Source organism: Prionailurus bengalensis, chromosome C1, assembly GCF_016509475.1.
Source record: "Prionailurus bengalensis isolate Pbe53 chromosome C1, Fcat_Pben_1.1_paternal_pri, whole genome shotgun sequence".
Classification (NCBI taxonomy): Eukaryota; Metazoa; Chordata; class Mammalia; order Carnivora; family Felidae; genus Prionailurus; species Prionailurus bengalensis.
In genome coordinates, this window is record NC_057345.1 from 189,444,861 (window position 1) to 189,472,022 (window position 27,162).

At 35.7% G+C, this 27,162-nt stretch overlaps 1 protein-coding gene and 1 non-coding gene across 2 annotated transcripts in view; one reads left to right on the forward strand and one right to left on the reverse strand.

Moving 5' to 3' along the window:
* Positions 1 to 27,162, forward strand: part of BMPR2 (bone morphogenetic protein receptor type 2) — a 201,911-nt gene that overhangs the window by 122,015 nt on the left and 52,734 nt on the right. The gene's annotated exons all lie outside the window — the stretch shown is intronic.
* On the reverse strand, positions 3,078 to 3,201 carry LOC122482375. Its single transcript, XR_006297160.1, has one exon. It is a non-coding gene; the product is annotated as a U6atac minor spliceosomal RNA (small nuclear RNA).

Here is a 27,162-nt window from a genome sequence, read left to right on the forward strand (position 1 = left end):
CTGTTATAAAAATATCATTTATTGAATATTTAACATAAATATTTGTTAAAAACATTTATATATGTTTAATTACTAGAAACACAGTGCAAACTTATCAGAGATGGAAAAGGGGGATAGTGCCGGGTGACTGTTGATGGGGAAGGTTACATATTATTCTCATACTCTTGTAGTCTTTTAATCTTTAACCTGTTCATATATTTGTGTACTACTTGTGTAAGACAATATTAGGGATACCTGGGTGGCTCATTCAGTTGAACAACGAACCCTTGATTTGGCTCAGGTCATGATCCCAGGGTTGTGGGATTGAGCCCTGTATCAGTCTCCTTGCTGAGTGTAGAGCCTGCTTGAGATTCTTTCTCTCTCCTTCTGCCCCTGTCCCCCACTTGCTCTCTCTCTTTCACTAAAATTTGAAAAAATAAATAAGGAAAATATTAAAGGAATACCTGCTTGTTAAATTAGAAAAATAGAAAAATGAGATAATTGATAAGGAGAGAAATTACCTATATCCAAATATAACCATTATTAATATTTTGAATGTTTGTTTTCTAGTGTTTCTCTTTAATCTTTGTATAGTTGTATTAGTGATAAAAACACATTTTAGGGGTGCCTGGTTGACTCAGTTGGTGGAGGATGTGACTCTTTGTTTTGGGGTCAGGAGTTAGAGCCCCATGTTGGGGGTAGTCTACTTAAAAAAGAAAAAGAAAAAAGAATAAGAAAAAAATGCATTTTAGATCCTGTTTTTTGTTTAGTAGACTAGTATTTCCTAGGTTATTGTGTATGTTTCATAGTCATCAGTTTTAATAGCTGTATAATATTTCATCAACTAGATATTTTCCTTATGCATTCCCCTGGTTTTGGACATTTAGACGGTTTCTGGTTTTTTATTACAATAGGCATCCTTGTATATGTAATATTATTAAATTACAGTTACCAGAATTATAATTTTTTATTAAAAATTTTTTTAATGTTTATTTAATTTTGAGAGAGAGAGAGTATGAGCAGAGAAGGGGCAGAGAGAGAGGGAGACACAATCCAAAGCAGGCTCCAGGCTCTGAGCTGTCAGCAGAGTGCGATGTGGGGCTGTAACTCAGGGACTGTGAGATCATGACCTGAGCCAAAGTCAGACGCTCAACTGACTGAGCCACCCAGGCACCCCCCCAGAATTTATAATTTCTATATCCAGTGGCATCAGTATTAAAATTCTTCGTTTATTGTCAGAATGCGTTTCCATTGGTGGAAACAGTTCACATTCTTCCATCAGTGATATACTAGAATGCATATTTCATCATATCTTTATCAGCACTAGTATTGCTAAATAAAACTTTGCTGAGATCATTTTGAAAAATGATTTGGATTGTTTTTATCAATGAGGTTCACATGCGTTGTTTTTTTTTTTTTTATGTTTTTATTTTTTTTTGAGGGAGAGAGGGAGAGGGAGAGACACAGAGTGGGGGAGGGGCAGAGAGAGCCGGAGACAGAATCTGAAGCAGGCTCCACGCTCTGAGCTGTCAGCGCAGAGCCTGACATGGGGCTTGAACTCACAGACTGTGAGATCATGACCTGAGCTGAAGTCAGATGCCCAACTGACTGAGCCACCCAGGCACCCCTGTTTTTACTGTTTTAATTTCCTATATTTGTTGTTCATTTGTAATACTTTCTCAATAATGAAACTAATTAGTTTTGAGAAAAATGATTTAGAATCATTGGAAATCTAGTCATTTCATCCCTTCTCAGTTTGTCTTGATACCATAGGGATGACAGGAGCTACATTTTAAGTAGTAATTTAACATGCATTTGTAACATTAAAAAAAAATTTCTTTTGAACCTTGGCCCTTTCTAAGGAAACACCCTTAATAGCTTTCATTAAAAGTTCAATGCTCATTTTATAGCGCCAAGTTGTACATTAATCAAGGTGTTAAAATAAAACTTACACTGAAACAGTATCTCCATACCTCACATGACATTTTTGTGATGGCTATTAAAGCCTTGCATTTGCATAATATTTTTAAATTTCATAGTGCTGTCACATCTATAAATTCTTTGAAGATGTCTCCTTAATATTTGGGTAGTTCAGTCAAAAATAAACCCTTTTGGGGGAGCCTGGGTGGCTCAGTCAGTTGAGTGTCCAACTTTGGCTCACATCATGATCTCATGGTTTGTGAGTTGGAGACTCCCATCAGGTTCGCTGCTATCAGTGCAGAGCCCACTTCTCTTCCCCTCTCTCTCTGCCTCTCCCCTGCTCATGCTTTCTCCCTCAAAAGTAAATTTTAAACATTAGATAATAATAATTAAAAAAACCCCTTTGTCCTATTGAGTAACGATGCCTAATACTCAGGTTGAATGGTCATTCATTGAAATGGTTGTCTTTAGCAGATTTGATTTACAGCTTATCTTTTTTTCTTTTTTTTTTAACTTTTTGCCTATTATTGTATTGACAGTAAATGTCAGATGTTACTATTTGGGGCCCAAACAAAAAAAATGTTTTAAACTTTTATATTTGAAGTTATTTCAAACTTATAAAAACTTCCATATACCTTTTATCCACAGATTCATCAGTTATTAAACACACTGGTATATTTGCCTTATTATTTTCCCTTTCTCTATATACATATGGATATCACTATTTTTTTTCTGAACCTTTTACGCAGAAGTTACAGGCATCATACCTAAATTTTCACATATTTTGTAATTGTCCCCTTGTCTCTTTTACTAGATTCATTTTTTAAAACATTTTATTATAGTTGACACATAATGTTATGTTTGTTTTAGGTGTACGACATAGTAATTCAATATCTCTATTTAATGTTCACCACAAGTGTAACTACCATCTGTTGCCATACAACGTTATTACAGTATCATTGACTCTATTCCCTATGCTGTACCTTTTATTCCCATGACTTAGTCATTCCATAATTGGAAACCTGTATCTCTTTCTCTCCTTCACCCATTTTGCCCATTTCCTTACTCCCTTTGTTCTGGTACCCATCACTTTGTTCTCTGTATTTGTAGGACTGAATCTTTTTTTGCTTGTTTATTCATTTGGTTTGTTTTTTAGATTCCACACATAAGTGAAATCATAAAGACGATAGTTTGGTGCCACAAAGTACATGGCAATGCCTTAAACTATATGTGTATTGTCAGGCCTGAGGGCCTCTTACATCTTTGTTAAGGAGAGTGCTAACTTATCCTTTCATACAACACTCTTCTATGAGATTCTAAAGTCTTTGGTGATAAGGACTTTTTATTAATGCCCCTTTGTCTCCATAGTGACTCATGCAGTGTTAGGTATGTAGTAGCAGAAGTGCAGTAAATGTTTGTTAAATAATAATTTAATAAACAAAGGGATATATGCTAATGTATAAGTTTGGAAATATTTTCAAATGCTTGAAAGGAATAGGATTTGTTATTATTTGTAATCTGGCAATAGTGAATTCAGTGGATTCACTCACGAATGGACAGTTATTTATGAAAGCTGGTTGCTACTTTCAAAAAGGACAAATAGTTCATGAGATACCAAGTGCAGACAAAAAACAATTATTAACTCCCTTATTTTAGATTCATCATGGTAAAGTACAAAAAAGCCCTACTTTTTCCTGTTCTTCTTTGCCATCCCAAAAATGAAACACCAGATTTTAATTTTTAAAATAATTCAGGAATATAGAAAATTTTTCCTAAATAGATGCTGTTACATGATCTTATATTCAGAGACCCTTACTCAAAACGTGCAATTGTGGCATATTTTAATACTGGTAAAGAAAATGATGCACAAGTAAGTTACGGCTTTTTAAAAGGTTATGTTCTAGGGAACAACAGAAGGTACTTAATGTTCTCTGTTTAGCTTATTCATTTCTCTCTCGATTGTTTTCAGCTGAACAGTTTACTTCCTGACATCAAACTATTCATTGCTCTTACTGGAATTATATCTTTCTCATCAAGTATGCATTTACACAATATCCAGAACCATGTTTACTTGCCCTCTTACTGCTTTACCTCATACACGGAGTAGGGTTAGATCTGGTGGCAGTGAAGAAATAAATATATGGGTGACTGAGAATAACAAAATATAGCTCTAGCTCTCTTTCCTTAGAAAAAGCTTGTTTTTTGTACCAACCTCAGTTGAAGCTGAAGACCATAAGGTACTTAGTGATAGAAACTAAAGCATATGAGAGCAGGGAATCTTTAAGGTGGGGCAGGAGTTGTCAGGGAAAATATGACAGACTAACCCATGGCCATAAGTGAATATCTGTAATTTTGCTGAGCCACAGAGTCTTATAATCATTTCAAGATTACTTTGATGTGGAGTTAGGGGAGTGGAGAAAAGTTATTCCACTTAACCTTTAGTTCTTAATTTTTTTTTTTTTTTTTACAGATTAAAGATTTTATGTAGCCTTATAAAACTGCCCTATATATATTTTTGGAGACAATGAGATAGGGCACAAATTAATTATTTAATGAGTTTTGCATCATAAGATACTTGCAGTAAACTTAAGATTCTTATAAAATGTTGTTCCAGATGGGATACATGTGGTAGTGAAATTTTAATTGACTTTATCAGGATTATAGACTTACTAGACTGAGCAGTCTCTTTACAATAAAAATATAAAAGAAATTCAGGCATTTAGCATATAGTGAAATCAAAACTAGCTAAATAATACTTTGAAATATTTATTATGTGTCAGATGTTGTTCTAAGTGTCGTCTATGCATTAAACTTTTACAATTAACCTTTACAGAAACATATGAAATGGTTACTGTTACATTCTTACTTTAAGTTGAGAACACAGATACCTAATTTACCAAGTCACACAGCTAGTAAGTGGAAGAGCCAAGATTCAAACCTAGGTGTTTTGACTCCAGAATATTTGTTATTAACCATTACTTTCTAGTGTTTTTACCTGGTACTCTTCATAATCAGTTGTTATTAATCATTACTCTTACACTCAAACGGGGGGGCCAGTTTATATTTGTTTGCTCATTCATTTGGAAGGAAGAGAGGTAAGATCATTTTGAAAATACTTGGTTACATTTCTTAAAATTTAAGGACTCTTCATGATTTTTTCACCATATCTCTGTACCACTGAGTATCATAACATGTTTTCTATATTCACATGACATATTACTTTATTATTTAATATTTTTCTTCAAATGATCTCATTAAAAATTTTATGTCCTTTAAAGGGAAACTTTCCGTTACTACTATAAATGGAAAGCCAATGTCATAAGTAAAGGTAACTTTAATTATTTACCTAAAAATAAAATAAGAAAACTAAACCATATTATATATACTAGGTAGCTGGATGTTGTTGTTTGCCAAATGGTCTGAAACTTGAAGCTTACTTTCTGTGTTAAAAGAGAATAGCAAATGTTTGAGAGGTAATAGAGATACATTGTCACCAAGTTGAGGTTTTCTTCTTTTATAATTAGAAGAAAGGAAGCTAACTTTCATTATTACATGTCCATGTACCACCTAAACCCAGAAGTCTGACACTTCAGCAAAGTGAACTGTATTATTCTGAGTCTCTTCAAACCATAAGAGACTTTGTAGTATTCATTTTGTTTAAAAAGAAAATCAGTCTTTAAGTAAATTAATGTATATTTATAGTATTTTACTTTCTTATCCCCTTAATTCATGCTTATGTGTTTGCAAATTCCCAGAGTTTGAAAGAAGTGTATAATTACTGTAAGGTTTGAACACTTATTTTAGAACAGCTTCTTGATAAGTTTTCTGGAATTAGTGTAATTAACCTCCCTAACTACAAAGTAAACAAAGTAATTAAGTTAGTAGAAAAGCAGACAAAAACTTGTCATTTTCTAAAAAATTAAATAGACTTAAGTTGTTGTATTTGATGTTCGAAGTTCTCCGATAAAAGTCAGTATAAAGATATAGAATACTTTTATTTTCTTTTATTTAAATCATTCATTAAGTTGATGGTTATATCAAATTGATGAGAAACAAAGATTGAATAAAGGTTTAAGAAGTCACATTCTAATTTATGCTGTGTGGTTCAGATTAAGTATTTTAACTTCAGTGTCTGGCAGCAAATGTCTTTATCTCACACCAAGCTAGAAAATAGAAAAGAAAGCCTACATTTGAAGAAGCTGACATATGGCATAGAGCCACAGATAGGTTTTTAGCTGTTGTGAATTTATAATGATTTTTCAGTTTTTACTGCTTCTATGACAGCATTAAAGTGATTAAATAGACAAAAGGGAAATAAGGATGGCTAGAAGTCTTTGCTTAGTACTTCATGAAGCATTTTAGCAAGAGACAAAACAAAATATGTTGTTCTTTTTTATACTTACTAAAATATTAGTGGGGTGCTTGGTGGCTCAATTGGTTAAGCGATCTATTCTTGATTTTGGCTCAGGTCATGATCTCATGGTTCATGAGTTCGAGCCCCACATCGGGCTCCGTGCTGACAGTGCAGAGCCTGCTTGGGATTCTCTCGCTTTCTCTCTCTGCCCCTCCTGTGCTTGCTCTCTCTCTCTCTCTCTCTCTCTCTCAAAATAAATAAAATAAACCTTAAAATTTTTTAAATAAAATAAATAAAAAATAAAAATATTAGTTGAGGGGCGCCTGGGTGTCTCAGTTGATAAAGCATCCAATTCTTGATTTTGGCGTAGGTCATGATCTATGTTTGTGAATTTGAGCTCTGCATCGGGCTCTGTGCTGACAGTGTGGGGCCTGCTTGGGATTCTGTCTCTCTCTCTGCCCCTTCTCCACTAGCATGCACTCTCTCTCTCTCTCTCTCTCTCTCTCTGTCTCTCTCTGTCTCTCAAAAATAAATAAACTTAAAAAAAATGAGTGGAGAAAGGGTGGTTCAAGAGAAGTAAAGTATGTATCTTTCAGAAAATATTAGTTTTTTAATGCAATAGTAACAAGATTTTCTCTTTCTTTCTTTCTTTCTTTCTTTCTTTCTTTCTTAATGTTTATTTTTTGAGAGAGAGACAGAAGCAAGAGGGTGAGCAGGGTAGGGGCAGAAGAGAAGGGAGACACAGGATCTGAGGCAGGTCCCAGGATCTGAACTGTCAGCACAGAGCCCATTGAGGGGCTCGAACTCACTGCCCATGAGATCGTGATCTGGCCCAAAGTAGGATGCTTAACCCACTGAGCCACCCAGGTGCTCCACAAGATTTTTTCACATATTATGTGGTGTTGGTCAGTTTTCATTCTAAAGTTTTGCTAGCTCTGCCCTATTGAATCTCACTTCTAATCCATACTTACATATTTCGTCCCTATTCTCTCTCTCGCAAAACAAAACAAAACAAAACAAAACAAAACAAAACGTAATCCTCCATGTTGGTGTTTTCAAAATTTTTATTATTACTTGATTGTCCTGATGAGCAAGGCAAAACCTGTGACTAATCTGGCTTTACTGACAAACTCAGTGGAAACATTTGATCTGTAAAATCTAAGACCCAAGCCTGTATGATGGAATTAACTGGTATTTAAAAATAAATGTCTTCTGAAATACTAGACAAATTTGGATGTAGAAGCAAGATATAATTTACGTGTGTGTATTTTAACATATGTAATTTTTCTTGCCTTTTATTTCCAATTCATGTGTGTTCCTCTCTACCTGCCTTAACTGTTTCTCATTTCCTTGTAGTATCTCTCTGATCACCGACAATTTTCTGTATATGTTCATGTAGAAAAACTGATTATCCATTTAATAAATATTTAGTGGTTTCATCTTCCAACATAACATAAGAAGTAGAGTCACAAAAACATGAAAATACTTCAAAAACATTCAAAACCAAGATGAAACTAGGCTTGATTTGAATAGCAACTGGCTTTATAGTAGTATGTTGTTTTTTTTTTAAGTTAAAATACAATTGGCATGTAACATTCTATTGGTTTCAGGTGTTCAATATAATGAGTCACTATTTGTATGTATTGCAAAATGATTACAGTAAGTCTAGTTAACATCTCTCATTGTGTGTAATTATAAAATTTTTTGTTCTCGTAATGAGAACTTTTAATATATACTCTCTTAGCAACTTCCAAATACGGAGTGCAGCATTATTAACTACAGTTTCCATGCTGTACATTTTATCCCCATGCCTTTTTTATTTTATAAATGGAAGTTTGTTCCTTTTGACCCTCTTCACCGCTTTCACCCACTCCTTTCCTCTGACAACCACCAATCTGTTCTCTGTATCTATGAGCTTGGGTTTTGTTTTGTTTTGCATTCCACGTGTAAGCGAGATTATATGGTACTAGTCTCTGTCTGACTTATTTCATATAGCGTAATGCCCTCAGGATCTGTCCATGTTGTAAATAGCAAGATTTCTTTCTATTTTATAGCTGAATAATATTCCTATGCACGCACACATGTGCACACACACACACACACACACACACTCACACACACACTCACCCATTGATGGGACATGTAGGTTTTTTCCAAATCTTGGCTATTGTAAATAATGCTGCAGTGAACATAGGGGTGCATACGTCTTTTTGAGTTACTGTTTTTGTTTTCTTCAAATACCCAAATCGAAATTGCTGGATCATGTTGTAGTTCTATTTTAAAACTGTTGAGGAACCTCCATAGTTTTTTCCATAGTTGGTCACACCAATTTACATTCCCACCAGCAGTGCACAAGGGTTTCCGTTCCCACATCCTCACCAACACTCGTTATTTCTTGTCTTTTTGATAAATAATATTTAATAGTAGTTGAACAGATACAGTTTTGGTTGGAAATGCATTGGCAACTCAAATACTGTTATAAGCTCTTCTCAAATTGTCTCTGTAAAAAAAGTACATTATGCTCTAGCTATAGTATAAAATAAGTTAGCCTGATCAGCTGCTAAAAAAAACAAGATCATCTAAGGGGGGGGGGGGAGTGCATTGTTTCAGAAATATTCACTTGATTCTTTGGGAGGTATATAGCATAATGATTAAGAGCTTTGGCTCTCAGTCTCAGTGCATGGGTTAAAAACCTTGCTGTTCTACTTGCTAAACATATCTTTAAACCGGTTACTTAGCCTCTTTCTATATCAGGTACCTCATATACAGAGTTATACTACCTATTTTATATGATTGTTGTATAGAACAAATGAGGTAGTGCATATAAAAAGTGCCTACCACATACTAAACATTTAATAAGTAATAGTTATGATTAGGATAGAACTGTCCTTAAGTCTTTCTAAAAACCAGCTGTTACAAACATCATTCCTCATTTAATTTTCCTTTTACCATTAAGGACATTTTTTTGCTCATTTTTATTTATTATATGAGAGCCTATATTCTGTGACCTTTTTTTATTTGAAGAAAGGATTGTTTTTTGAGTTTCTTGTGAAATGTATTCAGGTTCCTATGTCTTTCTCAGTTGAGAAAAAGAACAAAGATAATATTTTCTCATCTTTCATTAACTCCAGCCTCCACTAAAAAAAGAGCCATAAGGAGTTATCTCTGAAACAATGAATTATTCTGCTTTATTTTTCTGAGGTATATACTTTTTTTTCAGGGTTTTTAGCAATGAATAAAATAGTCTTCATTATTCTTGGATTCCATGTCTATGACTTCTCTTACTTGCTAAAAATTTATTTGTAACTCCAAAGTCCATACTCATGGCGCTTTCTTGGTCATTCACAGACATGCACATAATAACAAAAACTTGCCTGACATTCCTGTTCCCAGCTGAGGTTGATCATGGACATGTTCTTGCCTTCTTGCTTCAGCTTTCATACTGGAAACAAGTGTCCTTTTCAGCCTATTTAATGGATTTTTTTGCATTTTTGTTGGTGATTTTTCAGTCTAAAATGGCCCCCAAGTGTAGGGCTGAAGTGCTGCCCTAGTGTTTCTAAGCACAAGAAGGTTGTGATGTATCTTACAGAGAAAATAAATGTGTTAGGTAAGCTTCTTTTGGGCATGAGCTATAGTGCTGTTGGCTGTGAGTTCAATGTTAATGAATCAACAATATACAGTATATTAAAGAAAGCATCTTTAAATAGAAGCACATATAAGAGAAGGTTATGTATTGATGGGATTGGTGAATATGTTTTGACCAGAGGCTGACAGGACCCTAACCCTGTATTTCCTATAAGCACATTGGTTCAGTATATGCTAATTGAGTGTATGCAATGACTTTATATAACATAACTACCATAAATAATGAGAAACAAATATATATATACAGTTTTCCCCACTTTGTGAAAGTAGTATGTTCCTATGAAACTTTGCTAAGTTGAAATTTTTTGAGCATTCCAAGACCCCCAAAAATAACATCTCTTAGGCTTTCCTAGTATCTTAGGACACATCTTGCTAATGGATACACAGAATAAATCAAGATAAAGAACAAATGCTCATAAACACAGTTCACAGCTATGGCAGCTTGATGCTGAGATGCTGAGCGTATTTCCGGGGGAAAGAGCTTTTGGTGGAACCACTCTCACTGCTCAGGTTGTGTACTGTTCCTGTAACAGCAAATGCTGAATGCTATTTTCACTCTTTGACGTTTTTTATTTAAAAAAAATCCTCTCCAGATTTAATTTGGCTAGTGAAAACAGGTACTGTGTCTTTCATGAAGCAAAGTGATGTAATTCAAACTTTCAAAAAGTGGAGGATACCAGTATATTGTGGTAGGCAGCTTCTGACGTGGCTCCCAGTGATCTTGCCTCCTGGTATTCCCACCTCTGTATAATCCTGTCTCCCTGAATGTAGGCAGGGCTGAGTAACTTGATTCTAACAAAAAGAATATGACAACGGTGATAGGATATCACTTTTATAATTAGATTTTAAAAGGCTGTGAGTTCTCTCTTGCTGGTATCTTGCTCTGATGAAGAGGGCTGCTTGTCAAAGAATTGAGGTCTACTTTCTGCCAAAAGTCAGAGAGGAACTGGAGCCCAAAGTCCAGCAACCTGCAAGGAACTGAATCCTACCAACAACCACTGAGTGAGCTCAGATACTTGCCCACTTAAACATTGAAATAACTTTGGCACTGACCTAAACCTTGACTGCAGCCTTGTGAAAGATCCTGAAGCAGAGTACAGTTAAGCAGTGTGTGGATTCCTGAGACACACAGAAACTGAGATAATAGATGTATATTAAGTCAGTATGTGTTGGGGTAGTTTGTTATGTAACAATAGATAATTAATACATATGTAGTTAAATATTTATAGTTATGTATTAAGACCTCTGAACATAATATATGTTTATTGCATGTGATGGAGCATGCAATAAAAGGTAATACTTTTTAAATAAAAAGTGTTTTGACTTTTGTCAGCTTCTATTCTTGCCCCTCAATGTTAAATTATTATTTTCTTTTCACTTCCAAGTTTTTGACAGCAGTGACCACAATTCCTTTTTTTATTACTGCTTTTTCCTCTGAAATTTTTCATATGAATTTTCATATGAAAATTTCTGTATGTAGAGAAAAAAAATTAAGGCTATTACAAGTGTTATCTGATGTTTCCCTGTAGATTCAATAATAATTAACATTTTCAAGTTTGCATGGCCAAGGATATTTTTTAGTAGGGCTGCTATTTTGCATTTTGGATAATAGCTTAGTTGTGCAAGACTGTTCCAAATTTGAAGGATTTTATTTATCTATCTATCTATCTATTTATCTATTTATTTATTTTTAAATATTTCGAGAGAGAGAGAGGTTGGGGGCAGACAGAGAGAAGAGAGAGAGAATCGCAAGCAGGCTCCATGCTATCAGCACAGAGCCTGACAACCTGGGGGTTCGATCTTCTGAACTGTTAATCTCATGAACTGTGAGATCATGACCTGAGCTGCAATCAAGAGTCAGACGCCTAACCAACTGAGCCACCCAGGTGCCCCTAAATCTTGAAGGATTTTAAAGTCCCTGGTCTAAGACTCACTAAAGGCTATAGTCCTCCCATCCTAGTCATGTGGCTGCAGTGTCACTTGAGGTCTTCTCTGTCTGGCCTCAGTATCAAGGAGTAACATCTACTCAGAATAAGTTATTCTCATAGTGGATTACTTGATCACAAGGAGTACAAACACAATGAAAAAAGAGTTACTTTCAGAATTTAAAAGGCAAATTTCGGGGTGCCTGGGTGGCTTGGTCGGTTAAGCGTCCGACTTCGGCTCAGGTCATGATCTCACGGTCCGTGAGTTCGAGCCCCGCGTCGGGCTCTGTGCTGACAGCTCAGAGCCTGGAGCCTGTTTCAGATTCTGTGTCTCCCTCTCTCTCTGCTCCTCCCTTGTTCATGCTCTGTCTCTGTCTCAAAAATAAATAAACGTTAAAAAAATTAAAAAAATAAAATAAAAGGCAAATTTCTTTTAACACCTATTTATTTGTAGCAGGATTCTCACACAGAGAGTCGTGACACCAAGGCTTTTCTTTCTAGGAAACAACTTTATTTGTGCCGGCACTGCTCAGTTGGGTTCGTACCCAAAGAACTGAGCCCCGAACGCCACATGGAGTAGATTTTTTTTCTTTTTACTTTTTTGTCTCCCATATATGGTAACACACACAAACATGCAGTCTGATTAAGTGGTCTCATGTTATAAAGTCCTGAGGGATGTTGTCACGTATGCACATAGCCAGGTTACCTTGAGGGTTTTTTTTTTTTTCCTTAGTGAGGGGACCCTACCACATATTTAGTATTAACTCTGTTTTGTATGTTAAAAAGTGCTCACTCCTTTTAAAATAAAAATTGTTGTATATTAGAATGGACATCCAAAATGTACTGCAAATGATATAAATAAAAATTATTTTTCACTCTGCTAGCTTTTAATGCAAATGTCTTAGTTATGTAATTTTCTACATTGTTTAATATAGCCTGTCAGTTATTGAGGATCAATACATTTTTTTTGTTAAGTCAGTGTTTTTAGTTGATAACTTTTGAAGTGTTGGATCTATCAAAGGATTAGAGAGAGCTACATAACAATCATTTAAAAAGCTTACTGTGGTTTGTTTTGCAATTTGATGAAATACTAAGAGAGTTCATTTTAAACTTAAATTGCTTTTATCTCATCTTTATCATATAGACATCATAAGATCAGTAAGGCTTCTTTGTTTGAAAAGTTATATAAATTTGGATTAAAAATAGAACTTCCTACATTGTACAGAATGTCACCAGTGCTGCTTTTTTTTCATTAAAAAAATTTTTTAATGTTTATTTTTGAGAGAGAGAGAGAGCAAGCAGGGGAGGGACGGAGAGAGAGGGAGACACAGAATCCGAAGCAGGCTCCAGGCTCTGAGCTGTCAGCACAGAGCCCAACATGGGGCTCGAACTCACTAACTGTGAGATCATGACCAGAGCCGAAGTCAGATGTTTAACTGATCGAGCCACCCAGGCTCCCCATCCATTGCGTGCCTCTAAGGTAGGTTTGCAGACAGGAATATGTAAAGGGACAAAGAAAGGGACATAAAAGAGAAGGAAGGGTAAAAACAGAAGTGTCTGTGTTGGAGAAAGATACAGTACCAGCAAGAATTACCCTAACTCCCCTTTGGCCTTACCAGTGTCTCGGTATTTGTCACTTTACCTCCCTGTTCTCACCATCTAAGGAGTGGGGGTTAATAGGAACTGGATAAACATTCAGGGACAGTTTGGGTGAGAATATCAATAATGGTCTGATGAAGACCCTATTCCTTTTACTGTCCTTTTAAGAAAGACCAGATGTGCATGTTTAGAAAGGTCCCTTTAAAGAATTGTCAAATAAGATACTGTAGATATTTTGAGGGTAAGGGATGAGGGAACAATCTGAGAAATATGGAAAGGATGAATTAAGGGTTTCAGTGGTTTTAAATGTGGATTAAGAATGGTCTTCTGCAGGCACCTGGTGGCTCTGTTGGTTAAGTGTCCAATTCTTGATTTCGGCTCAGGTCATCATCTCATGGTTTTGTGGGTTTGGGCCCCGCATTGGGCTTGCACTGACTGCGCGCAGCCTGCTTGGGATTCTCCCTCTCTCCCTCCCTCTCTAACCCCTCCCTCACGTATGCTCTCTCTGTCTCTCTCAAAATAAATAAATAAACTTTAAAAAACAAAAGAATGATCTTCTGAACAGTGCTGATTTCATAAAGCCTTGTCTAAAAAGACACATTTTCCTCTGTCCTATCTCCCTATCTGTAAGCTTTTTTTTCTGCTCTGTTCCTACACTAGTGCATCTTTTAATAACTCTGGCCTTCTTGGCTGCTAGCTATTGCCTCTGCTGCCAAAACATTAGAAACAGCAAGAGGATACGCAGCTTTTCATTTGTCTACTTTGTTTAATATTTTTCTCTTGCCAACAGAATTGGGTACTTTAAAAGTATTAAATATAACTTAAATCCCAATGTATACATTTGTGGAATGTTTCTATGAGCGTAATAGAGATTAGCTACAATAATCTCCTAATTATCATTTTAAGTCACAGACTCATTACAAGGAAAAATAACTGCATTTGTTATATAGAAAAGCAACCCTGAATTAATTTCATGTGCATCAACAACATGGTTAAATCTTTAAAACATATTGAAAACAAGAAGCAAGACATAAAAATTCCATTTATATAAAATTCAAAAATAGGCACAATAAAACCCAAAACCTAAGCATACAGAGAATGTAATACTATTAAGAAGGGCAAGGAAATGATTACCACAAAAGTCAGAGTAGTGCCTGTTACTGGAAAAAGAAAGGCTGTTATGAACAAGAAGGAGCAAGTAGGAGGTTTTTATGATCCTAAATATTCTATTTCTTGTCATAGCTACATGCATGTTTACTTCATACTAATTCACTGAACTGGACATTTGTATTATAAACACTATTGTGTATATGGGATTTGTTTCATAATAAAAATGGTTAAAACATAAGAAAACATGGGAAAAACTAGAAAACAAATTTAATAGGCAAAAAGCTATTTTTCTGTACACGTCTTTCTTGCTTTCCTTATAATATTGAGCACATTACTATCATAATTAAAAGAACATCAAATGGGGGAAGTTATATGTACAATGCAACTCATATTTTGTTTTCTAGTAATCAAATGACTGGAAGATAAATTTCCACTTTTATACTTGGATTATTTCATGGTCATTTTCTGAGAACAAGAGTCTTTAGCATGAATTCTGGATTTAGAAGTATCATTTGTAGACCAGTTAGGAATTGAGTAGGGATCTCTGAGTGATTCACCTCTTTGGTTTCATTCTGTATTGTGAGATTTTAATTTTTTATTTGTTTTTGTTTTATTTTAAATACCAGATATTGTAATAGTTACATTTCCATGTTAATTTAGGCTTGAATTGACAATTCTTACTTATTTAGGTTACTGATGTTTTCTAAGAAGTATTAAATAATTATTTTCCAAAGTTGTTGCATAGAGTAACAACCCTTTTGTTTTATCATATCTATGTATAAAGTTAAAAAATAAAATATCAATAGAAAAAGGCAATTTGGCCTGGTGGAATTATATCAAAGATATTTTGAGAGCATTTTAAATGTTGTTTTCTTTATACTCTAATGAATCTTTTTTATGGTAGCATAGTGTAGAGATTAATCTTTATCTTCTGTTTTCTTGTATTTACTAAAAATTATTAATCTGTTTACCTAAATGCTATTTTATCCTTCTGTTATTTAATGACTATTCTAAGAAATATAATTAATTTTGTTAGTTTTAATTCATTCTTTAATGAAGGAAATAAAATACTAAAATTCAGTCTCTTCTAACCACAAAACAGCTATTTTAAAGAAATTAGAATCATAAATACTTACAAAGTTAAAAAAAAAAAGTTAAGAAGAATAGGCATTGAATGTCTTTTCTGTGTTTTCTTGTCAAATCTCTCTCCCCCCTTTTTTGGTTTAACTTGGATTGTTTCTCTTTTTCTTTCCTTTAGTTTTCCATTATTCCTTTTATAATTCAGCCGTAAAATGCCCGGACTCAGCAGAACATGAACTGTTTTTGTTTTTGTTGTTATTTATTGTGTTTGTTTCTTACAAGCTAGGTCTATTCACAGTGATTAAAGAGACAAGTTAAATTTAAAGTAGTCTTAAATATTCAGTATTACATACCAACTTGGAAAAGAAATAAACAAGAAATCTGCTTCCTCTTTGTTTTTTTAGACGTTAAACATAAACACTAATCTGATTATGATTACTATATAATTACCATTCCAAACATATTAGAATAAATCAACATTGTTTATTCCTTGTAAAAATATTTGTTCAAAACATTGAGCTGCAGAGTATATCATCATTACAGAAATGATATTTAGGAATCTGAATTATTTTGTTAAGGAGTTCATTTAACTGATCACATTGATTGTTTTGATTTTAAATGTTTTTCTGTTTTTATGAATAAGTACCTTGCTTTAAAAAAATGTTTTTAAACCTAATCCCTAATTTGCCTTTCCACACAGAGTTGTAAAAGATTAAGGAGCCAACAAAACCACCAGTGTGTTATAGTTAGGATTTCCTTTGTTGCTTGCTGCACATGCAACAATGTTGTTCTTTCTTTGACACAGACCCAGACAAAGGCTGAGTGTAGCAAGGAAGCAGACAGCACGCCTCCAGTAGTAGCCCCTGCCTGGCTCCAGGATTTGTAAACAGAAACATCCCAGACTCCAATAAGGCAGACAGCGGTTCCCTGTCTGTTCTGCATTCAGGAAGCGCTTGCTTGCATAAGCCCAGCCATTGCACACAGGCATACATAGCAGTATTTACATTTGGCTGAGTATTTAATTGAGAAAGCTAATAGGGAGGAAATAGAGGGTTTATTAGAGCTAGGGGAACAAAACAATTTAGGGTATAGCATATATGTTTAAAAGAGAAAGATTTTTAAAGAAACAAAAAACAAAAGTTATGAGTTTTCTAGTCAAAGGCCTCTTTTATTTCACGCATATATGAATGCACATATTGAAATATTTTTCCTGGCAGTTTTTCAGGGATCTCATATTTTTAGACCATATGACATATCCTGGAAAGTTTTTTATTTGAAATATTAACCATTGGCATGGTTTTTTAACATATTTAAAACAATTTTTAACACTTTTTTCATCTTCACTATTCTATAAATTAGTAATTCCTATTTCAGATTTTGGATGAATGAATATTTTTATGTAAAAGCTATATTGCATTTTCTTTTGTAAATTTGAGAATAAAAGCAAAGAGAATGCTAAACCTTCAGAAAAAGATTAGAAGATTCATACAGAATTTTGGAATTTGAAAGACCTTAAAAGTTACCTGTGTAACCACTTTTTAAAAACTAGTTTAATTCATTTTAATAGCAAACTTACAGGAAAAGTACAGAAGACAGACAACATTAAAAACATGTACTTACTTGTATGTAGGACAACTCAGAAAAGTGTAATGAATGGATGGAATCTACTGTATGATAAAAATGCTGCAAACACTACTTAGTTTCTGTCGGTAAGAAATTTACCTGTTTTTAGAAAATCCAAATGCTAGGGTTGTCCAGAAACATTTGCAGGTTTATTTATAATTGTTATAAACTGCTGAAACTTGTTCACTGAAACATTTAGACTGTGCCAATGCTTTCTGTCCCCTCATTTACATAAATTAACATACAGGGATGCCTGGGTGGCTCAGTTGGTTAGCGTCTCACATCATGATCCCAGGGTTGTGGGATTGAGTCCTGTGTTGGGCTTTCCACTGAGCATGGAGCCTACTTGGGATTCTCCCCCTCCCCCTCCCCCTCCCCTTCTCCCTCTCCCTCCCCTTTTCCCCACTCACACATACTCTCTCTCTTTTTTAAAAAAAAATCACATACAAATGAAAATGGAAAAACTACCAGTACCTGATTTTTGTCCCCTATTTTTCCCCTTTCAATTATATACTTAGGTAGGTACTGTTTTGTTTTATTTGTTTTTAAGGTAGGTACCTGTTGACCTTATGGGGGAAAATGTCTAACATTCAGAACTACCAATAACAGGAAGAAAGAAAAAAGTGGGTTTTTGTTGGTGTCTAAAAATGAAATGTTTCCGGGGCGCCTGGGTGGCTCCGTGGGTTAAGCATTGGACTTTGGCTCAGGTCATGATCTCACAGTTTGTGAGTTCAAGCCCCGCGTAGGGCTCTGTGCTGACAGATAGGAACCTGAAGCCTGCTTCAGATTCTGTGACTCCCTCGCTCTCTGCCCCTCCCCCGCTTGCACTCTGTCTCTGTCTCTCTCAAAAATAAAAAGAATGTCAAAAAAATTTTTTCAATGAAATGTTTCCTGTCATAGTGGATTCTTAAGCACATTCTCCACATGTGTGGTGTGCTACTTTGGCATAATTGTTACACATTTGGCATGGATAATACCCAGGCTGGTGTCTTCAAAAAAAGGACAACCAAACAGGCCTCACTTACCTCCTGCAAAGCACCAATGGCTACACGCTCTGGAAGTGCAGATCTGTTTTGACATGGTGAGCAATTTCTCACAGCAAATGCTGGAAAGGAATACTGGGAATCAGAATTTCATTGGATTCTGATAACATCTTAATTTCATGGACTATAACTGTATCAAGACTGTAATGATGAGGTCTCTTTAAGCAGCAAAGATGCTACAAAATTTTTGTATTAAAACTCACATAATTTTTAGAAAAATCTCTTTAGTCTATTTTCTTATACTTTACATTCCTTTATAACAAGTTAGTCCAGATTATAAAAAACATTGTCAAGTACATTGACAACATCAAAAAGAGCAGAAAAAGGATGAGATGGAAAAATTGGAAATCAGATGTAATAATTTAGAAAAACTCAGTGGTCCAAGAGTCCCTAATAGATTCTAAGAGTATCACTGTAGACCAAGTGCTATTCAGCATTATAAACCCAGTCATATAAAAAGAAATTTGCTTTAATATGTCTACTTTAAGAAGGCAGGAAAAATGTACATTGTATTTTTAAGAGTATTTTATACAAAGTGGTTCAAGTTTAAAAACATATTTAATTGCAGATACTCATTGGCTTCTTTTTCCAGCAGTTTTGTATCTTGTACTAATCATTTTTCAGTGACATTAATAGTCAAGGGAAATTGCCCCTTTTGGGGGATGGGTTGAAATAATGAGCTTAGTTTTGAGTATGTTGTATATATATCTCTCTAAAATATTCAATGAGAAACAAAGTATATTTGTTAAAGAAGCTCTGTACGTACATGAATTGATTCACGCAGTATTTAATCCATATATTTCAGAAATCAGTCCAGCTGCTGTATTTCCAAATCAAAGAGCTTTTCCTGGTACACACGTTTCTTCTTCCTTAGCTGAACAGTTGAGTCAGGTGGAAGGCAGAGACTTGTTTTCTTTGTTCCCTGTTAAAAATTATTCAGAGCTTTTGGGCGCCTGGGTGGCTCAGTCGGTTGGGTGTCTGACTTCCGCTCAGTTCATGATCTCATGGTTTGTGGGTTCGAGCCTCATGTCGGGCTCTGTGCTGACAGCTCAGAGCCTGGAGTCTGCTTCGGATTCTGTGTCTCCCTCACTCTCTGCCCCTCCCATGTTCTCACTCTGTCTCTGTCTCTCAGTAATAAATAAACATTAAAAATTTTTTTAAAATAAAATAAAATAAAAATTATTCAAAGCTTTTTAAGTTCCAGCTCCTCACTGTTGGTTTAGGTAATCAATATTTGACTCTCCTCTAGTTCCCTACTTAAGAATATCTTTTGTTAGACAAAATGTAAAATGTAGTACCTCACATTTCTATTCTAGTAGTTTTTCTCAAGGATTGTCTGTATATGACATGCAGAGGAGAAGATACCACTCAAGGCTATCTTGCCTTTTATTCCAAGTAAAACCAGCACTTACGTTCTTACGAAGCATGTTTAAATCACACCTTCTATGAGGTGCTGGGTGGCTCAGTCAGTTGAGTTCTGACTTTTGATTTGGCTCAGGTCACGATCTCACAGTTCATGGGATCAAGCCCCAGGTTGGGCTTAGTGCTGACAGTGTGGAGCCTCTTTGGGATTCTGTCTTTCCCCCTGCCCCTCTGCCGCTCCACTGCACGCACGCACTCTCTCTCTCTCTCTCTCTCTCTCTCAAAACAAATAAATACACTTTAAAAATACACTTAAAAGTAATCACACCCTCTACAACCTTTGTTTATGGAGAATAAGATGTCTTTTTTTTAGTGTTCATTTATTTTTTTTTAGTGTTCGTTTATTTTTTTTTTTTGAGAGAGAGAGAGCACGCTTACACACAGGGGAGGGGCAGAGACAGATGAAGACACAGAATCCCAAGCAGGCTTTTTGCACTGTCAGCATTGAGCCTGATGCAGGGGTTGAACCCACGAACTATGAGATCATGACCCAAGCCAACATCAAGAGACTGAGCCACCCAGGCATCCCAGGATGGCTTTTTAATTTAGATTGCTGGCCCCTGTTTTTTTTTTTGTTTGTTTGTTTGTTTTTTCAATGTTTATTTATTTGTGGGCCAGAGAGAGACAGCATGAACGGGGGAGGGGCAGAGAGAGAGGGAGACACAGAATCGGAAACAGGCTCCAGGCTCTGAGCCATCAGCCCAGAGCCTGACGCGGGGCTCGAACCCACGGACCGCGAGATCGTGACCTGGCTGAAGTCGGACACTTAACCGACCGCGCCACCCAGGCGCCCCCCTGTTTTTTTTTTTTTATGGGTGTTATCCATAAAGAGTTTGATACCATAATTTATTTTAAAGATAGTACCATGCTTGTTAATTTTGCTGAATAAAATATGGATCGTTTGCAGAAGAAAAGGGACCTAACTGTATATTTTGGATGTCTGTCATTGCTTTGTAATCTGGGGATGTTGTTAACAAAGCCCTTTCTTTACATATAGATAAATGCTGAAAAGGGTGCTATTTGAAAAGGCACACACATATGAGGAACATTCCTTGATTTACAAAAGCATTTATTCCTTTTGGAATCTGTTTGCAGTATTCTTGTTGGCCTCATGATCATCCCCAAGCTTCTGCTCATAAACAGCATTCCAGACCTTTTTTTTCATATCAGGCTGATCTATCTGCCTCATGGTTTTTCAATAGCCCATAATTACACACAACAGTTTAAGTGTACTTAAGAACATCTTTTAAGTGGTTTTTTCTCCCTTATTTACTTTTGTGGTTCATTCTAAAGAAATCATTTGATTATCTTACGTTGATGATTCTTCTAAGATTTAGATAGCCCAGTGCATTTGATTTATTATATGCCTGTTTCAGTAATCTTACCTTTTTAAAAAAACTTTTAATGTTTATTTTTGAGAGACAGAGATACAGAACATGAGTGGGGGAGGGTAGAGAGAGGGAGACACAGAACCTGGAACAGGCTCCAGGCTCTGAGCTGTCAACACGGAGCCTGATGTGGTGCTTGAACTCACAAACCGCAAGATCATGACCTGAGCTGAAGTTAGACGCTTAACTGACTGAGCCACCCAGGGACCCCAGTAATCTTATCTTTGAATATTTTGGAATAAGGAGCGAGCAGAGGATAATAGCTTCTCTTTGGGTAAACTTCCTGGCCATTTAATATGAACTAGGATTCAAAGGTAACAGTATGAAATTGCTGTGAAGTTGATAAGATGCCCGTAGTAAGCTTACATTTTGTAGACAAAGGAAAATAGGTTGAAAACTACCATTTTATTATGCAGTTTGTTTGGCATAGAGGGTAAGGAGGATTTGTATTTCTTCAGTAAATCTTATGTTATCATATACTAGAATTTCTAAACTCAGACTTTAAGAGAAGCTGGGACACTAAAAGTAAGATGTTGGAGGATAATTCTTTTTTTTATTTTAATTTTTTTTATTTGAGTGTAGTTCATGTACAATGTTATATTAGTTTCAGGTGTACAACATAGTAATTCAGATAATTCTTCATTGATAACAAAACAGGCACACTCTGTATCCCACTAATGAAAAGGACAACTCATGCACAAAAACTGGTATGACACTGTGAACCCCTAGAAAGCAAGAAGTGAGCTCTTTTAAAATGATGGCTGTTGGTTTTTGGTTTTTTGGTGTTTTTTTGTTTTTTTTTTCTGCTTAGAATAAAAATAGGGCAGGGTCATCTGGGTGGCTCAGTCGGTTAAGTGTCCAACTAAGGTCAGGTCATGATCTCACCATCTGTGAGCATCTATGAGTTCAAGCCCCACGTTGGGCTCTATGCTGACAGCTCAGAGCCTAGAGCCTGCTTCGGATTCTGTGTCCCTCCCTTTCTGTGCTCCTTCTCCACTCACCCTCTCTCAATCTCTCAAAAATAAATAAACATTTAAAAAATTTTAAAAAAGAATAAAAATAGTGCATATTATTGTAGAAAATTTAGAAAGTACATTTATAAAAATTGCTCAAAATCTTTGTTAACAGGGGCGCCTGGGTGGCTCAGTTCGTTGAGCGTCTGACTTCAGCTCAGGTCATGATCTCACAGCTCGTGGGTTCAAGCCCAGTGACAGGGTCTGTGCTGACAGCTCGGAGCCTGGGGCCTGCTTCGGATTCTGTGTCTCCTTCTCTCTCTGCTCCTCCCCTGCTCATGCTCTGTCTCTGTCTCTCTCAAAAATAAATAAACATAAAAAAAAATCTTTGTTAACATTTAGGTGCATTTTATTTTAGTCTTTTTTTCTGTGTGTGTTTTATAGTAAAACATATCATGTAAAACATAGTTTAACATGAAGTATCATCAAACCTGTGTCAAGGAGAATATCCCAGATGACCCCTGTATTTTATCTCTTCTTAATCACAACTCATAATTCCTTCCTAAGGATAGCTATTATTCTGACTCTTATGATAATCATTTCCTTGCTTTTCATAGCTTTTCTATGTTCTGATATATGCCCAAGTTTAATGTAGTTTAATTGTGTCAGCTTTTGAATTTTATATAAATTAAATCATAGCATCTTCTTTGGTGTCTTGCTTCACACAATATGATGTTTTAAAATTTTGTACTATTGAGGGGTGCCTGGGTGGCTTACTTATTTAAGTGACTCTTTTTACATTTTTTTAAGTTACTTATTTTGGGAGAGACCGAGTACCAGCAGGGGGAGGGGCAGAGAGAGAGAATCTCAAGCAGGCTGTCAGGGCTTGAATCCACAAACTGTGAGATCATGACGTGAGCTGAAGTCAAGAGTCGGAAGCTTAATCAGCTGAGCCACCCAGGTATCCTGATACTGACTCTTGATTTTGGCTTACAGCATAATCTCACAGTTCATGAGATCGGGTCCTGGTTCGTGAGATCGAGCCCCGTTTCATGAAATTGAGTCCTGCATCGGGCTGTTAACACAGAGCCTAGTTGGTATTCCCTCCCTCCTTTCTCTTTCTTTCTCTGCCCATACCCCACTTGTGCACACTCTCCCTCAAAATAAGTAAGCTTTAAAAAAATTGTGCTATTGAGAAAACTATAGTTCTTCTGGTATTTTTTGTTTGCGTTTTGTCTTTTTAAAAATATAATGAATACAAGTCAGTTCTGCTGTATAATAGTCTATTGTATGGCTATACCACAATTTACTTTTCTATTCTCTTGTTGATAGATATTTTTTTTTCTAATTTTTGTATACTATGAATGATTCAGTTATCAACATTCTTGAACATATGTCCTGGTTCACATATGCACAAAATTCAACAAAGTATATAACTAGGAGTAGAATTGCTTAGTCATTGTGTGTATGTATCTTCAGCTCTAGTAAATAAAGCTGAACTGTTTCCAAAACAGTTGTACCAATTTGGACTACAAGCAGAAGTATATTAAAGTTCTGTATGCCAATACTTTTGCTCTTAATAATTTTTTATGAGGTTTAAAAAAGGTATTAAAATATAAAACATCACCAGCAAATAATTGAGAGGGTTGGAAAAGTATTCTAAAGTCTTTCTATTGCCCAGAAAACAGATGGGCAAAGGCAAATTGTCTAAAATAAGATAATAGAAATAAACACAAAAATGTCACTAATTATCTTAAATGTAAATGAATTTAACACTCCAGTTGAAAGACAAAGAGTGTTTGGATTGATTTTAAAGCACTAGCATCCACTTGCAAAAGAATGGAGTTGATCCCTTACCTCACACCATGTACAAAAATTAACTCAAAATGGATCAGTAACCTAAATATAAAAGCCAAAACCATAGAACTTTTAGAACTTCATGGCCTTGGATTTAGCAGTGATTTCTTACCTATGACACCAAAAACACAAGCAAGAAAAGTAAAAATAGACAAATATGGACATCATCACATTTAAAAACTTTTGTGCCTCAAAGCATGTATCAAAAAATGAAAAGATAGCTCACATACTACAACATGGATGAACCTTGAAAGCACTGTGCTATGCTAAATGAAATAAACCAGACACAAAATAACAAATATTACATGATTCCACTTATATGAAATATTAGGAGTAGGCAGATTCATAGAAACAGAAAGTAGTTTGAGGTTACCAGGGGCTGGGAGAAGGGGAGCATAGGGATTTATTCTTTAATGGTTACAAAGTTTTTCACTGGAGTGATAAAAATGTTGTGAAAACAGGTAGTGTTAATGATTGCACAACATTGTCACTGTAATTAATGCCACTCCCTTTTACAATCATGAATGGTTAAGAAGGCAAACTTTATATATTCATCACAAGTTTTAAAAATTAGTAATGTAATATACCAAAAACCATTAAATTGTACACTTTAAATGAATGAATTGTATGCTATGTGAATTATATGTCAACAAAGCTTTTTAAAAAAAAACAAAAATTAAAAACACTAATAATCCTGTTTAGTTTATTTACAAGAGATACATATAAATCATAAGGATACAGAAAGATAAACAATAAATTGGTGGGGAAAATATATGAATATTAGATATATTAATATCAGATCAAATGGACCTTAAGGCATCAAACATTACCAGAGACAAAGAAGGGGTTACTTTATAATGACAAATATTCATTTAACGGAAGATAGAACAATTTAAAATTTGTATGTAGTTAGTAATATAGTTTGAAATACATGCACCAAAAATGGATACAACTAAAAGAGTAGACAAATTCTGTTCTTAATTATAATGGAAGATTTTAACACAACTTTCTAGTATTGATAAGCAGTCAAATATTCAATAAACAGAAGATTTGAACAACTCAATGAACATACAGAAAGATGTTCACAAGCTTTTTTTTTGGTAAGCAGTGTAGTATAAACAACATAAATTGGAGGGTTCTTTATGATCTAGGACGATGTTAATTGAAAAGAAGCAGACCACAGGGCGCCTGGGTGGCTCAGTCGGTTAAGAGTCCGACTTCAGCTCAGGTCATGAACTCACGGTCCATGAGTTCAAGCCCCGTGTCGGGCTCAGTGCTGACAGCTCAGAGCCTGGAGCCTGCTTCAGAATGTGACTCCCTCCCTATCTGCCCCTCCCCACTCATGCTCTGTCTCTGTCTCTCAAAAAAATAAATGTTGGAAGTTGGACGCTTAACTGACTGAGCCACCCAGGCACCCCTCAAAAGAATTCTTTACATCCACTAACATTTCCATTTGGCTTTTTTATATCTCATCTGATGTTTCCCATCTGTTCATTCATGTGTCCACTTTTTCCACTATATTTTTAAACACATTTATCATAGTTATTTTTTAAGTCTGATATTTTCGTCATCAGTGATTGTTTCTGTTGATGACTTACTTTTTTTAATGTTTATTTTTTTTATTTATTTTGTTTAATTCTTTTTTGAGAGAGAGAGGAGAGAGTGGGAGAGGGGCAAGAGAGAGAGAGACACACAGAATCCAAAGCAGGCTCCAGGCTCCAAGCTATCAGCACAGAGCTCAGTGCAGGGCTCAGACTCACGAACTGCGAGACCATGACCTGAGCCAAAGACAGACACTTAACCAACTGAGCCACCCAGGTGCCCCTTAATGTTTATTTATTTACTTAGAGAGAGAGAGAGAGTATGTGTGTGTGTGTACGTGAACAGAGGAGGGACAGAGAGGGGGGGAGAGAGAATCCCAAGGAGGCTCCACACTGTCAGTGCAGAGCCCCATCTCAGGAACCTTGAGATCATGACCTGAGCCGAGGTCAAGAGTCAGACACTTAACAGACTGAACCACCCAGGTGCCCCAGATGACTTACTTTTTGAGATTGAGCCAGATTTTCTTCTTCACATCTTTTGACTTTTGGTTTAGTAATGAACATTGTGGATAAAAGAAGAGTCTAAAATATTTATGTTCAGAAAAAGATACACTGTTTTGTCAAGCTACTACGATGAAGGGCTAAATGAATGTAGTCTGTTAGCTGTATCTGGGCTTTGCTGTTGGCTTAGTTTGATTCATTTCATTATAGGTTTCAAATGATTTGAGGGCAGGATGAACATTTGCCTAAGTTTGGTTTAAGACCTCAGTGCTTATAGGATTTGTTGTAGTTCTCTTTCTATGCCTTTAGTCTTTGGTAAACCCTATACTCTGGCACTTCAGGAAAGAACTCTCACAACTTTTTCTTTTTTTAATGTTTCATTTATTTTTTGAGAGAGAGAGTGCAAGCAAAGGAGGGACTGAGAGAGAGGGTGACAGACTAGCCAAAGCTGGCTCCACGCTGATGGGCTGACAGCAGTGAGCCCAATGTAGGGCTTGAACCCACGAATCGAGAGATCATGACCTGAGCTGAAGTTGGACACTTAACCAACTGAGCCACCCAGGCACCTGAAAACTCTCTAAACTTTAATACCCCTTGGCCAACCACAGTTGGACACTGTCTTGTAATCAGTGAAAGCCAGCATTGCCCAAAAGGTTTGTCTCAGCTCTCTTGCCCTTCTCAGGCTTCAGCAGGCCTTGTGTACCCACACTTAAGAGGGTTCTCTCAGTTCTCTTGTCCTGCCTCTATTCATACTTGTGAGTACTTGGTAAAGGCCTATAGAAAAGAGTTGGCAGGTGATTGTAAGCTCTTTTTGTGTTCACAGCCCTAGATACTCTTAGCTGTCATGCTATCCAGTACTCTTATGCTTTAAGAATTTGTTAAATGTTCAGCTGTTTCTTCCTACTCACATCTATGGGAGGTGTCCTCTTCAGCTCACTGCATCATCAAGGATAAAGGCAGTTTTAGAAATCTTCTGTCTTAGAAAAGGGTTGTAACTTACTAGTTTTTTTAATATACTGGTTTCTTTGTGTCATTAGCTCTTAATGAGCTTTAGAGAAAAGATTTTTTAGGTTTATTAAGTGACTTGTTAGGTGTCTTGGCTTGTTATTAGGGTAGAAGCAAAATTTGCTTGCATCCTTTTACATCTTAAGCAGAATTGGAAATAACTTTTTCACATTTAAGCATATCTGATGTGATATTTCATCCTATCTAAACAACCAAT